The following is a 16048-nucleotide window of genomic DNA, read 5'->3' on the forward strand; positions in this document are numbered from 1 at the left end:
AATAAATCTATTATAAAATACTGTCTCAGAATGGAATTATTCCATCTGCAAGGGGACTAGACTTGACAGCCTTCTGGGCAGGGCCTATCTTGGTACACCTGAGCTGCATGTAGCACATGAGGTCCTTGACCTCTAGGTATTGATGTAATATCGATCAATTAATAATGCCTCAAAGTATGCCTTCTTGGGAACTGTGTAGTCCATGGGCTTGTTCTCAGCAGAATTCCACTTGGCACGTTTATCTTTTTGTACTACTAACAACGCTAATCGGTCAGAAGCTCTTTTCTGATGTGTTTTTGCTCACTTTTGCCACTGTGCCCAGCCTATGCCCAGCCCATAGATAACAGCTGTGTCTACATAGACCTGCCTTTCTTTATGTGATTTTGTTTGTACTTGGTACTCACAGAGGATCAAACACAGCATAGGTCTAACCAAAGCGTACTTGTTTTGCTGTGTTTAGATGATCTGGGCAGCGGGTTATTGCTACCTGAGGTAGACTAGTTTTTTCTAATTTCTGAGATCAGCGAGATTTTAGGTAATTCATATATGGGTAAAGGGCTGACTGTATGAAAAAAGGTACAGCTTCATTTGCTTTGGGAAAGTGTTGAACAGCAAACAAAAAACCCCTCTTGCACAAATGAGTTAAGAGTTTCCATGATCTTTGTTTTGTGCTCTCAGCCTTGGTGCAGGTTTCGCCTTTATGGGATAGTGTTATCTCATGTTACCACGCGGTTCCGGCCTGAGCTGGCCCCTGGTGACACAGCAGAGGAGGCAGCCTGACGGGTCGCCAGCCATCCACCCCCTCCGTATCACCTAGCACTCCATCTCCAGTTTTGTCTATGCCAGCTCAGAGATACCAACTGCATGTTTCCATTCATTACTGCCCCCACTCATTGTCGTAACACTGCCGAGCACTTCAGTTTCTGTTGTGCGTCCTCTTGAGAGGACAGAAGGTGTTTTTCCCTGGATGTGTTTCACTGTGTTTTGACAAAGAACTTACAAAATGTAATATCCCATACAGGAAATACTGGGCATGTAAAAGTAACACGTCTTGGCAATACCCACATGTCTTTGTGCACAGCTAACAAAATTACAAGTGTTAATAGGGAGAAAGTTTTTCACTGTAAATGTTAGCTCTGTTGCCTAGTTTCTGCTTATTTTACTCTGATCCAGGGTTCCTCTGCATTCTGGGGTCTTTTGTAGCACAGTGTTTCAGAGGCAGAGGCTGGAACTCCTTGGTTCCCATTGCACTGACTTTGCTGCAGGTTAACGTAGCAGTTTAACACAGGTGATGCCTAACACACTTAGGGGACTACCACACACTGCTGTCAGGGCTTTTTTAGACCCCATTGATCAAATGGGTACTCAGATGGGTTTAGGGTTAGAGTCAGGTTTCCTTTTGATCTGAAGAACCTAAAGGTCCCTAAACTGGGGACGGTTTAATATGGAACTTGCTTTCTATAATCATCATGTTCCCTGTCATTAAGATAGGGCCAGTGTTTGTTTATCATTATGCTAGGACTGTAGTGGGAATCAACTGATTATAAAGGGCTTAAAAATTTCTGTGAAGTGCTTGAGATGTGCCAGACAGCACATGTTACCAAAGAGTTATTGTATGCCAAAATCCAGGATTCTCATGTTGAAATTGGGAAATCGGTGTTTCCGCTGTTTCCTGGTGACCTCAAGGATCTGCTTGAGAACTGGAAGCACGAGGAAGCCAGCTGCAACCCTTACCAGCCTGAGCCACCACAGTGCTGCTGCAGTACTTAGCAGTTTTAGAGCAATGGGTCTGTGTGAGGTGCCAGAAGCCCTTTTCGAATGGGATTCTTACAACTGAATGCTGGTCATCCCTGGGCCCTCATTTTGGGATCTTGAGAAAGATGCTGTCAAGGATGGTAGAGCATCTACAGGCTCTCTAGGGATGTTCTCCCAACTGAGGCAACCCTCAGCGATCCAAAAGCTAGTTTGTTTCTGTTTTGCATGTGTGTGAAGGGTACCTCACCAGTCATAGGAACAGCAACCTTCTGTTGAAAATATTTGCGCTATGCCATACTTGTAGTTCAACCCTGGGATTCAGTTGGGATGGACAGGAATTTCCCCTAAATGAGAAGTGCTGAACTGAGATGACTAAGGGATCATGTGGTCTGGAAACTTTAAATTTCATTGTCTTTGTGTCAACATTACCCTTCCCACAAAACGTTAGATTTTGTAAGATTAGGGAGGTCATGCATTAATTCTTCAGTTCTGTTCAGATTTTATTCACATGAGTGGCAGTGGGATCTTCTTACCTGAAGCATGGATAATTGAATATTTCAGATACAGCAAATCTGGCAAATGAAGATTTTGTGGAGTGTTGACTGGAATTTCACTAGTTTGCTGCAATGTGTTTTGATTTCATGAAACATAGCTGAGATAACCTATTTATTCATAATGTATGAATTTGGATATATTGATAGATGCCTGGCATGTTGAACAGTTGTTTAATGATGGGGTTTTGAAGACATGAAGAAACAGAATTTTTAAACATGTTTGTTTTTCCTTCCACAGTTGCCTAATGACAATGTTTGTATTGGTTTTACTGCTTCTGAGCATACACCCTGTGTAAAGTAATACCAGCAAAATACTCCCATGAGCAGACAGCTGGGGAATGGCCCCACACAGCCAGAAGAGTGGTAAGTTAGAAAAACCCCATCTTTTAAAAGTACCAGAGTTTGCAGGTTGGTTTTGGTATATGGGAACCATGACATACATAAACCGCTTGAAAACTGTGAGTTCAGATATCAGACTGGACTCAGATCTAAGAATTTGTAGTCTGTTGATCCAGCCTTTGAATCTGTTTTGCTTCACTGCTGCTGGGAAGCAGATGTAGAGGGTGTGTTTACACTATCGGATAACGTCTCTGCCTAGTTTACACCTGGTCCCCTGCCTAAATGTTAGTTCATTCTCGAGCTTCCTTTTCCGGTCAACGAGTCTTCTCCAAAACAAAATGTAGATTTGCTTCTGGGCAGAGTTTCTCCCTGTGTCCATTTTCAATAGACTCTGGAGGTCACATCCAGGCTCCCTTTGCATGGTGAAAACCTCCAGCACTCCCCACAGGTTTTGTACCCAGATCTATTCCTCTGAGCTCCAATGAGGATACCCTCACCTTACTGTCCCACGCTATTTTGGACACTTCAAGATGATTTCTTCTTCTCTTACTTCATTGTGACTTAGTATCCAAAGCAGACGCACAGTCAGATGCTGTGCAATATGGACATAGTCAATATTGGCTTGATATGCAGAGATCACTCTTGGGGATAGGATGTATACAGCCGTGTAGACACAGCCACTGTTACTCGTCTCCATGAGTGTTTCAGTCTTATTCAGGCTCACATCACAGCAATGCTGTCCTAAACATCACCTGTCTTGGAAAATACACCAGAAAAGATTCACAGCACCTCTTGGAGGGCGAACAGTGTGGATCAACTAAACTGAGTACTGTCAGTAAATTTCAAAGTCCTGGGGTGGCTTTGGTAAATTTAGTTTGGGTTTCATGAATTTCTGGGTTTGTAAACATTGTGTTGGACTGCTTCTATTTATTCACAATATGCAGATGTTCTCCTACACATGTGATCTTAGAGGGTGCTACTACTTTGACCAGGGGTGGGGACACTAGTTCAAACAGGTGCCTCCTTTCACTCATAAGTGCCTTCTGTTTGTACTGCAGCAAGACCAGATGCCTCAAATAAACTCAAGGGCCTATTGAGCTGTACAAGGAGCAGCTAGTGGAACCAAACCACAACGCCCCTTTCCAGAGAAATTCTCCGTTATAAGAGTGCTATTTTAGAAAATCTGTAATATTTGCTGTAGCACTTGATTAGAAAAATGCTGTGGGGAAAAAAAAAAAGAAAAGAAAAAAGAAAAGGAAATCTGTAAGTTGCAATTAAAACCTATTTTGTGTTTTACCAGTGAACATACTTTTTTTATACCTGGGTCCATTACAGCGAATGCTCAGCTTCTAAAAGAGTGAGTTTATTACTCCCATCTTCAGGAGCTAGAAGAGGAATCCCCACTGTTACAGTGGTGCCTCAATCTGTTGTATCAGCTGAGAGTGTACAATCAGATGCCTCCCTAGAGAGCACTTGAATAAAGTGTCAGTTCTGGAAGAACGCAGCTGAAATCCATGCTGACTTGGGCAATAATTCAAGAAATCAGTCTCACTGTATTTATATCTGCTCCCTTCCTGCTAGGCCTTGAAAGTAATGTGTGAGGACTGGCATAGAAAATAAAAATGGACCATGGTTTGAAATACAAATTGAATAATTCTTTGTAAGATTCGAGGATGCATTTTAAATTTACAGCGTAGCTCCAACTTAGAGCATAACGCCATAGCTCTAATGTTATCATATGCACTGATGATTACTGAGGCAAAAAAGAATTGGAAGAACTGGGGAAGAAAGAAAACATGGTTCAAGCCAGCTCAATGGAAATCCTTGCAGGTATTGTACTCAGTGTTTTAATGCACCTTTAACAAACAGGAAAGTGAGAAGTGTTGAAGTGCTGCCTACATAAATAACTGGCTAGAATTTAACAGGGTGGGTGAAGGTGTTACTCAGGCTCTGGAGGAAAATCATACAGATACAGTGTCTTGTGCTCATCTCTCTTCACCCTCTCTTTGCAAATTGCCCTGCTCTCTGTCTGCTGCCTTGAATGCTGGCATCAGAGCGAGACTTGCTGGAATGATAGTCTTGCTGCTGCTTGGTTGAGCATCACTCAGGATCAGCTTTCTCATCCTGTTTGGGTTTCCTGGAAGCCCACTCCTCTCTGCCATGTGATGGGTCAGAGGGGTGAAGCAAGGGGGTATGGGAGCCGCATGTCGCCACCGATAGCAGAGCACTGCTAAGTTGAGAAAGAGGTTCTGAACTATTGAAGGTTAGAAATTAATTGTTCAGTTGCCAGATTTTTGCAGTTCCTATTTTAGTTTGTTCAGTAGTACAGGGTTTGTGATTTAACTATTCAGAGCATGGAATAGGCAGTCAGGTTTGCTGCTATTCATTTGTTCATTGTTGCTTTATCATACACCAACATGAAGTACAGACATATACAGAGGGCAAAACGATGTATGTGTGCATATGCATGTATCTATGTAGATAGACATAGCTATACATATATCTGTATCTACATGCATGTATACATGAACATATAAAGGGGGACAGAGGTGGAACAAGAAAGAGAAAAAAAACACCATAAACATGTCTTGGTTTAATTCTGCACTTATAACATTTTCCTTTCTTGCTTTCATGACTTGAGACTGTGATAGAACTTGGGCTGTATCTTTTGGCAGCATTATTCCCAATGAAGGCCAGGCTGAAGAAATACAGTAAAAGATTATTCTGGGTAACAGGAAGCAATAATTCACACCAACGTGAAGTTAAAGAAACTTCAGCCAGACTTGCTTCTACAAAATCGTACTCTGTCTTTATTTTTCTTCCCTGAAAATCGGATAGATTTGGCTAGCAAGCCGCAGAGTCTTGTAAAATGTTTAGTGCTGTACTTCTGAAACCAAAAATGGAGGCATGACCTTCATTTGAATGTCCTGTAGAAAAAAAAGAGAAATTAAGAGCTGTCCCATGAATCCAGTTGTGCCATCACAGTTGATATTTCATGGAAGTGCTGGTAGGATTCTGCACAATGATTTTTCAGGGGATTCCCTTAGTTTTTTTCTATAGGAAGTCACATGAAAACTGTCCTCAGCATATTAAGAATAAGAAAAAACCTGCATTATCAAGACCATGAAATCAAAAGACTAGTAAGAAAAGGACAGAGTTGTTGGTTGCTGTACATTAGTTATGTTGAGCTGAAGTAGGCAATTCTTAAATATATATATTATTTCTTTTTTGGCAAGTCTTTCACATATCAAAGACACACAGCAAAATATTTCAAATAACCTAAACTTTTTATTTTTTCTTTTCTCACTAAACATCCCACTCTTTCCAAATTAATTTTGGATTAATCCATAAAATATTTAAACTGTGGAGTGAATTGAAATATTACATACTTCTATCTAGGGTGGGTTTTATAACACAAGTGCTTTCAGGTGCTTTCATTTTGTAGAATCTCTCCTTCACTGCTAGGAAAATGTGGCAGATGGCCAGTAAGAGGATGGGAACCCTCATGGGGTGAGGAATGAGAAGCTTTTCAGCTTCAGCAGGCAGAAGACATGAACAGAGGGGATCTGGAAGGGGCTGTCCTTGTATGGCTCTTTTGAATACAGCCGATCTCCATGGAAACATGCAGAGGCGATGTCAATAATGATAAATACAGGAAGGTGGGGAGACAAGGGTGTGGGCTAAATCCTCAGCCTGACCTTCATGAGGTAAGAGCGTCAAGCGCTGCCCTTTTGGCAGTAGGTAAAGTTGCATAGCGACCTCGTTTGGGTTCCCACGCAAACAGTAAGCAAAAGCAGCTCTCTTGTTTACAGGAGCGCTAGCCTTGTTACCTTCCTCATCCCATATGAACGGGTGTCTCCCAGCTCAGGCAAGGCTCCCCCTCCCACCTACAACCCTTGGTGCTTTTACGTCTTCACGTCTTTGGCAGGTATGCTGGGCTGCTATCTCCTCATCCTCAGTCATGAGCTTCTGTCCACACAGGCTCTTCATGAAACACAACTGTGCTTGAGCTAAGTGTGCTCTGAAAGCATGTCCCCTCCTCTCCGTGTCCTGCTGTGTGAGGGGAGACGGGCCCCTCGCAGAGCCTGGGTTCTCCTTCCTAATTCCTCTAGTCTGTGGAGGGAAAGGGAGATGGGCTGATATGGAGACACTCCCTTCTGCCAGAAATGATTCGTTAGAGTGTGTATATGTTATCTCGTAACCATGGAAACAGACAAAAATTAGTCAGTCGGCTACAACCAGACTCTTTTCAGTTTCTGAAAAGGCAAAGGGCTCCCTTTCATCCTTGGTCTGGAATTGACATTCTTGCAGCTGGCATGGGTCAAAGTTATGTTTACTGCATGGGATATTTTTACTCTGGTACTACATCCTGAAGTGCACCTAGCTTTAGGAAAGTTTGCTCCTCTTGATTTTTTCTTTCTTTTATTTGTTCGTTACGTATCCCTGCTCACCATCCCACCACCCTCAGTTTAGTACCCCCTTGCTAATGTATCTGCCTTATTAAAATCACAACCTGTCTGTGACGTCATTGTAGCATACATCTGGATAGACTGCTATGAATACACTCCTGGAAGCCTAGGCTACAATACATGGAAATAATTTTGTAACTTTTGTATTTTCTATGAAATTTATATCATTGTAAATAAACAGCATGTGAGATAAGTTATAAACCTTGTGCAAATCGTGATAGTACCTCCTAAATGTATTCAGTTGTAAGTGTATTCACTTGTAAATGTTCAGTACACAAATTAGTCTGTACTTTAAAACTGACAGTGCATGTCATCTTACTTACTTACATCCAGACAAGAAAATATGCTTTATGGTGTATGTACAACTCTGTTTTGGAGCTCTCATCTTGGGATTATGCTACGTAAGAATGTACAGAGAAATGAGTGTCCGCCACAGCAGGCTTGTTCTGGTCCGTGGTGGAAGGCTGCAAATTCCGTAAAATCACTCCAAAAGCCCCAGGCTGGGTGATGTGTCCAAGCAGACACAAGGTTCAAGGAAATTCGCTTTTTTCCCGAAACTGTTTCAGAGCTGCAGCCGAGACTCAGCTGTATCATGGTCAAACTGAAGCAATCTGCAGTTGCTGTGATTCATGGAAACAAGCCCAGGGCTTCCTACAGGCTCCACCTCAGCCAAGAATCTCCAGAGGGCTGAAGGCTGTAGCTGTGTCCTGCCTGCTGTGATAGGCTCCTACACAATTTCCAGCTCTATCTCCTCTGCTTTGGTAACATGTGGGAAAGACAGAGTGAGACTGTGTATGTAAGCCTCTGTGCTGGTGCCATCATCAATCATTTTTGACTCTGTAACTCATGCCTATAATGAATAAAGTCTAGAACTAGGTCTACACTTAGGCAGATGCCCAAGCTGAAGGACAGCACACCCCGCTTTATCAGTCTGCATATACCAGTCAAAACCCATCAGTATCATGTAATGTAATTACTTTCTGGAAGAAACATTAATGGAAAATATCTCTAGAAGAATCATGAGCTGTATGTATGTGTGTATATACATATTTACACACACAAGAACACACATATAGTAGATATGTGTATATATAAATATGAGTGAATATATACACGTATATGCATATGTACATATATATTTGTATATATGGAGCTGTGTGTGTATATATGTATGTCTAAATACATTTATATATTATGTGTGTGTATGTATACATTTGCCACATATCAGGGAAACTATTGCGTGCTACTGCTTGGTTACATCCATCCTCTCAGCTGGTGCATTTTATCTTGGTGTTCCACATTTCTGGCACATCAGAAATCTTGCTTACGGTTTACTCAGTCAAAACTCATGATGCAACTGCTGTCATAGCCTGGCTGCTTGCAAGGAGTCACTTGGAAACTCTCTCCTTGTGAATGTGAGTTCAGAAAGTGAATTCTAATGAGCTTTTTCCTCCTCGATTAACTCACCATGGAAAGAAGTCTGGTGCTGGCTGCTTTGCCTGCAGTTTTGCAGTGGAGATGGGGATGAAGGCTGGAAGATGTGCAAGGTATTCGCGCAACTGCAGTGCTAGGGAAAGCTCTCTTCTGGAGTAGGCAAATGCTCAGGATATCTGTTGAAGGTTATCTTCCCTCTGAAGATAAGGATATTCCTTCTTTCAAATAATCTCTGTGCCTTTGATAAGGGGAATTGAGTGCCTTTAGCTTCTACTGATTATTTTGAGTGCCCTGCTTCCAACAGAAGGGGGGGAAAAAAGACTCAGAGAACATTATTTAGCAAGAAGTACTGCTGTTAGTTATTAAGTGAGTGTGGTTGATTTAGCACTAATGGGCTTTGGAGTGTAGGCAAATGTCACAAGCAAATAAATACTGGTTCCTTTTGAAATACAACAAATTATTTTGTTGAATTCTATCTATTCTCAGCACCACAAAAATGGCAAGAAACAGAGAATCATAGAGTCATAGAATGGTTTGGGCTGGAAGGGACCTTAAAGATCACCTAGTTCCAATCCTCCTGCCATGGGCAGGGACACCTTCCACTAAATCAGGTTGCTGAAAGCCCCATCCAGCCTGGCCTTGAACACTTCCAGGGATGGGGCACCCGCAGCTTCTCTGGGCAATCTCTACCAGCATCTCACCACCCTCACAGTAAAGAATTTCTTCCTAGTATCTCATCTAAATCTACCCTTTTTCAATTTACACATTACCCCTCATTCTATCACTACACTCCCTGATAAAAGAGTCCTTCCCCATCTTTACTGTAACGCCCTTTAAGTACTGGAAAGCTCCTACGTGGTCTTTCTGGAACCTTCTCTTCTCCAGGCTGAACAACCTTAACTCAGCTTTTCTTCATAGGAGAGGTGCTCCAGCCCCCTGTGGCCCTCCCCTGGCCCGGCTTGAACACGTCCATGTCTTTCTTATGTTGGGGGCCCCAGAGCTGGATGTAGTATTCCAGGGTCTAATGAGAGTGGAGTAGAGGGGGAGCATCACATCCCTCGACCTGCTGGTCACACTTCTTTTCATGCAGCCTAGGGTATAGTTGGCTTTCTGGACTGCAAGCGCACATTGACAGGTCATATTCAGTTTTTCTTCCACCAATACCCGCAAGACCTCCTCCACAGGGCTGCTCTCAGTCCACTCATTGCCCAGCCTGTATCTGTGTTTGGGATTGCCCTGACCCAGGTGAGGATCCTCATGCCATAGAAGAGGGAAGGAGACTATTTGAAAGAAAGACCTAGCAGTTAAAAAAACCCAACCCAACAAACAACAAAAAAAACAAACCAAAAAGAACTGTCTGAAGAAATGGACATAGTTGTAAGGTATTATGAGAGCTTTCTTAGTGGTGGTTTTTACCTTAGTGTCAGGTTCAGCTAAACCTATATCATTCCTGACAGATGATGTCGAGTCCTGTGATGAAAGACCTCAGTTGTGGAGGGTCTATAATTTCCTCAGGCAGCTTATTCCAGTATTATCCTTACCAAGAGAAAGTCTTCTTTAATACGTAGCCTTAATTTCCCACTTTTTTTTTTTCTTTGTCTACACCAGATACAGAGAACTGTTGATTCCCTGCTCATTTCCAATAGCATTTTATGTGTTTATGTCAGCAAGCCTTCTGTTGCCTGGAGAAAACATAATCATCGTTTAAAGCACGAAGACACAATGGTGCAGAACAGCAGTTATAACACTCCATGGATCTGTGAGAGGCTCTGCAGACTGTCATGAACTGGTCTGCTATCTAGCACGGTTTCACTGGCCAGGAGTGGATCTTTTACTACTATGAACCGCCCATTGTCCATAGATCACAATTTGGAAACCATTGATGTAAGTTACCTTTTCAGTGACAACTCCTAGGTGAGACAGCTTATTCCAGTAGTGTGTTACCATTGGTATTTGTGGTACATGGTACTTCCTACCATGCACCATGTAGTGGAGAGAGTTACTTTTCTGTAGTTTGCAATGATTTTTGTTTTTCTTCACTGCAGTTACATGGGAGGCTAACCACCATAGGACAGGTGAAATGATTAAGCACTTTGACATTTGTGTGGATGGCTAATCTTCAAAACAAGATTTTGCACTTCAGAGAATGTCTATGGAATTAGTTTCCGTTAAGCCTTACAGTAGACGGCGTTTTCATCTTGTGTTTAAATTCATAGCAGAGGCTAAACATTTGGAAACATTGCCTGTGTCCAGAAGTCATCCTAATGCCTTATATTGGTGAATGCTGTGTCACAGATCTGACATAAGAAATTATTTACAGATAACAGCATAATGAGGAAGGTATGTAAATGAGTTTGAGTGTACAGTTTTGCCTTGCTCTGAACATGAATGTTCTGTTTGAGTGATCTCAGTTGCTAAATGGCATCTCTGTTACCATCATACCATCTTCAGAGCTTTATGTGGATATTTTATTTTCAGTTAGTGAGTTAGGTGAAATTATGTTGTGCTCTTTCTTTGTGTTCCAAATGACACCATGTTTGGGGTTAACACATGGATAAAAACTATTGGACTGGTCTCAGCTCTCTGCCTTTCTGTCTTCGATGGTCTCTGAGGCAGGGCAGATGCTGAACCCTCTTTGCTTTTGTTCTGGGCACTGATCTTCATTCAGCCACTAGATCTGCAGGGAACCTTGCATCCCTCATTTGTTCGTTCCCCCATCAACTAACTTTGTGACAATTATTCCTGAACTAGGACCCTCTTAAATGTGGAAACTTTTTCAGAATTTCTCAGATATCTTAAGGCTGCAACATTTTGTGGCTTCTGACCTTTTAACAACCATCTAACATGTTTTGTGCTTACTGTATAGTGAGCCATTTCTGTAAAAGAAATGTGAGCCAAATATGTTTTAACTGAAGCTGGAAGAATGCTGGCTGAGGTACAGTGAAAAATATCATATAACATCAAATGGAGCAGGAATTTAAATTTATCTGCTTTTCATGCTTGAATGACTTCTGAAATCATTGAAAAATGTGACTTGTTAAAAGGCAAGGACCATGTGCCGTAACGACTCTTGCTGACGTGAATTTAACAGCCAGATTGGAAATCTTTCCTCTTTCCATATTAAATTTTATTAGAAGTATTAGAGCTAATAACCCTTAATGCAGGTTTTTCCCCTCATAGCAAGGGCCATTTTCAAATCAGATTTGACTGTGAAGGGTGCAGTATTGTAAATCTGGATGAGGATATAGGTAAAGCTGACTAAACATTGTTAAATCATAAATGTTTAACCAGGAAAAAGCCTGGTGACTCTGAATAAGGTGCCTGGAATCACCATAGAATCAACTACAGAGAATCTACTATAGATGAATGCCAGAAATATGAAGTTTGAATCTATTCAGAACGTATCCATACAGTTCTGTAACTGATGGCTAAAGAGATTTCTCTCTTGGGTCAACATGAACAATTTTTTACCTATTTGACAGAGACATATTTTTGTCTAGAGTTAAATCTGTCATTTTAAGGGATATCCAGGAGATTTCCAATGCAGTACCAACACTGTGAGAATGGAAATGTGCTTACTTCAAGGCCTTTTAATGATGTGGAAATTTGATTATATACTCCTGCAAATATAAGTCTACGTTTATGGTCATCTCTTACAGTTAATCAAAGGCCCCATGTTATTTTCTCTGGGTAGGGCTTATTTTAGGGTTGATCCTGCCCAACATATTTAGTGAAGATCAAGAAAGGGGATGATGTGTCAATTTGTTTATGAGGACAACTACAAAGAGTTACAGAAGAATCTCATGATACCCAGCTGCGGGATGATGAAATGACAGATGAAATTCCACATGAAATAAAATGATGCACAAGGGAAAAAAATCTTCTATCTATATATTCAGTGATGAACTTTGAACTGCTATTGCCATGCAAAAGTGAGATTCTGAAGTTATCACAGCTGATTCTGCATACTCAGAGCAGTAGTCAAACCAGAAAATCAAATCTAGGTTTTTTTCTAGCATAGATTAAGGATCTAACCAGACATCATTATGCCTCTATACAAATAAATGATGTGCCTTCATCTTCAATGTACTGTATAGTTCCACATTCCTTCACCCTTATTTCATTAGATAAAAGAGGATGGTAACAGAACTGAAAAAAAAGGTGCAAAAAGGACATCAGAAATGGTCAATGACATGGATATTTTGCTCTAGAAGAAATAAATAGACTGAGATTCATCAGCATGACAACTCCTCAGAGGAGTCTATAAAATCATGTGAATGATGGCAATATGAAGTGATCTTTTGTAACTCAATCAGTAGAGGGTATTGAATGAAACTTGTAGAAGTCTGGTTCACAACTAAAACTAGAAAAAAAAAAAAAAAGACATGATGTTAAGGCTGGGATGCAGGGCACTAATTAGAAAAAGATGATATGGGTTCAAAAGGTGACTGAATAAACTCATGGCAGAAAAATCCACAGCAATCTATTGAGTAAGAGATGCCATATTTGGCTCAAAGTTCATGAGCCATAAATCATTGAAGTCTGGTGAATATTCTGGGGAAATATCATTACTCCTTGCACTGTCCTTGCAGTCTGTGCTAGGCATCCACTACTGGCAGCTGATAGAGACACACACTGAGGTTTCATGTCTTAACTCAGGTTGGCTGCTCAAATGCCTTTATGGTTTATCAAGATCCACAAGGTGACAGTAAGATGAGAAGAAGCCAGGAATATCTGTTAGCAGCTATGCTAGCAGCTGGCCTTCATCCATGTGCCAATTAAGTAACTGTCTCACAGCAAGGTAAGTCACCTCCTGGAAGTGCCTATCTCTTCACTGATTTTGAGTCAGTCTTGATAATTAGCTTAGACTGGGTGCCTGCAGTTAATATCCCAAGGCTCGTGAGAAGGAGTTGAAGTCTTCATGATCTAAGAGCTCTGTATTGAGCAGTGTGGAATTGCAACTTTGTGCTGTTGCCTCAGAGTTTCTAGCAAAAAATGATTAGGAATTAGTAATACTGATTTAAAGAAGTGTGGATAGCCATATAAGCCAGGTGGAGAGAATCAGCATCAGGTCTCCAGCATTGCTCCTTTCCAATTTGTGTAAACAAACTTACTTCAGTCTCCCTAGACAGCAGTCTGTTCACAACATACTCCTTCACCCCTGTGCAGCTTTCCTTGCAGTCATCTTGTTTCAGCCTTCTGTAATTCTTCACCCATCTGTTTACCTAGCTTTTTTTGTCACCTTCTGTTCTTTCCACAGTGCTAATAGTGGTAGCCAAGCCCTGCCTAGTCCCCATGGGAGAAAAATTTTTCCTGCCCCAAAAGCCTTTCCTGTGAATGCCCATTGCCACTGAGAAAGATCCCTCAGGACCTCAGACTGTATCATCTATCTCTGGAGACCAGGCTGATCCCAGCCCAGGATTTGAAACCAGGTCTCCCACATCTTGGGCAAATACAGGAAGCTAAGCTGGGAACTACCCTCTGTTGGGAGCAGCTCTTTTCCTAACCATACAGCTGCTGATCACCCCACCAAGGTAAATGGATCTTTCTGTCATGATCTAGCTAGAGGTGTCATTCAAACTGACACATCCTCATGAAAAAGTTATGTGGCTCACTGTAATCTCTTTATGTCCGTTCTTTGTTTAATCCATATTTACACTGTGCCACATCCTATTCATGCAAAAGACAGCTCTTTGCCTCATTCAGCTTGCTATTTTAGGCCTACATTTTACCATCAGGTCTTCAATAAGTGATTTTAACAAGGTTTTATCATAGGGAACTTATTTTAGTTCCAACATTTGTTGTCTGTTGTAACCAGCCAAAACTGTGGTTGAGTCACACTGTGAAGACATTTATCCCATAGTACATATATGACTTTATTCTTCCCTTTTCCACTTCCACCTCATTGTTAGATGCAATCTTTCATCATATTATATATGAGCTTCAATTTTAAACTCTTTGAAGTAAGGACTGCTTACAATATTTCCGTCTTTTCAGACACAAAGGAACAGTCCTAGGAACCAATAAATAAGACTTCAAAAGTGTAAGTGGCGGTAAGTCGCTCCCTTGAAATGGGAAAGAGAGGAATGTTGCCCTTCATTGGCAATGCTCTTACAGGTCACATTCATTGGATGAGTAAAAAGAAGGCTCTGATATCCAGAGCAGTCTTTTTAGCTGCACAAGAAAGCACTACCTTTATTACACATATCCACTCAACAGAAGCAATTCACTTGAGATGGAAATGACTTTTTAAAACCAGGAATACCTTGTTCCTGTGTGGCTGCTTTTTCTCAGGGTGTCTGCCTTTTCTGCTGCCTAACAGCGGCTAATGGAGCTGCAAATTGTTATCAGCTTGATATTGCTGTAGAGCCAGCTTACACAAATACCTGATAAGTGCTGTAACACATTTCAGTGGATGAAAATTCATTGTGCAGTGTTGTTTCCTTTTACTTTAATGTGTTCCAGACCACTTTGACAGCTCACTTAATGAATCCCATTTTGCGGAGGACAGCCACGTTTGAGAGGCTGCCAGCCTGAGATGCTGGTGCCCACATATTGATGACCCAGGTGAGATGCTTTGGCAGCCGGCAGGGCTGTGCTGACTGTCTTGTAATGAAGTGAAAACAGACACTGGGGGGACGATGATTATGGCATGGACGAGGTGTTTAAGAGTCCTCTGTTTTGTCAGGCTCCTGTGCACTGTGTGCTGAGGAACAATGTTACAGAAAGTGCTTCTGTGGCAGCTGCAAAGGCTGCTGAGCTGCTCTTTGGAGCATCACCTTACCCTGCATCAGCAGTCACATAGTGGCAGCTCTCTTTTATTTTATGTGTTGAAGTATTGCATTGTAAGTATGGAGTTTTATTCACATTCCCCGGGTTGGATAGAGGAAGGTTATCTCTGTTTTGCTGTTGGGGAGCTGTGATGGAGGTACCTCAACCCTACACAGTCACCTGAAAATCAGACTTCAAGCTGGTTTTCCAGCCTCTGTGGAAAGTCACAGGCTTTGCTGAGGGCCATCCACCCCATGATAATACAGATGTCCACTCTTGATGTGATGCATTGCCTTATGGCTGCACTTCTCTCCCTGTTGATTACAGCTGAAGTCAAGTTGGGATGAACACACACACTAACAGATCTAAGCACTTTCTGAAGGCTTTTAGCCATCCCAAGATGCAGACCAGGTGCTTAGGAAGGTTTAAAAAGTGTATTCTACAAGCCCAGCTCTCAGGAAAACAAGTGCTCCTGCAAGGCCCTGATGAGCTGTGGACCATCCTGCTCTGGGATGGGTCCAGGAGACCCATCGTCCCTCACCCGTGGAGATGGACTGAGTGGCTGCGGGAGGCAGCATGGCTCTGCCCGACCCGGTGCCAGCTTGTCCTAACTTCATCAAATGGTGTCTGAGGGAAAGGGGTGAGTGGTCTCTCTTGGGCAGGAGGAGGCAGGTCCACAAGACTTTTCTTCAAAGGTGGGAAGAAATTCTTGGGATTTAGGTAGAC

This window comes from Falco peregrinus, chromosome 3, assembly GCF_023634155.1.
Source record: "Falco peregrinus isolate bFalPer1 chromosome 3, bFalPer1.pri, whole genome shotgun sequence".
In the NCBI taxonomy this organism is placed as follows: domain Eukaryota; kingdom Metazoa; phylum Chordata; class Aves; order Falconiformes; family Falconidae; genus Falco; species Falco peregrinus.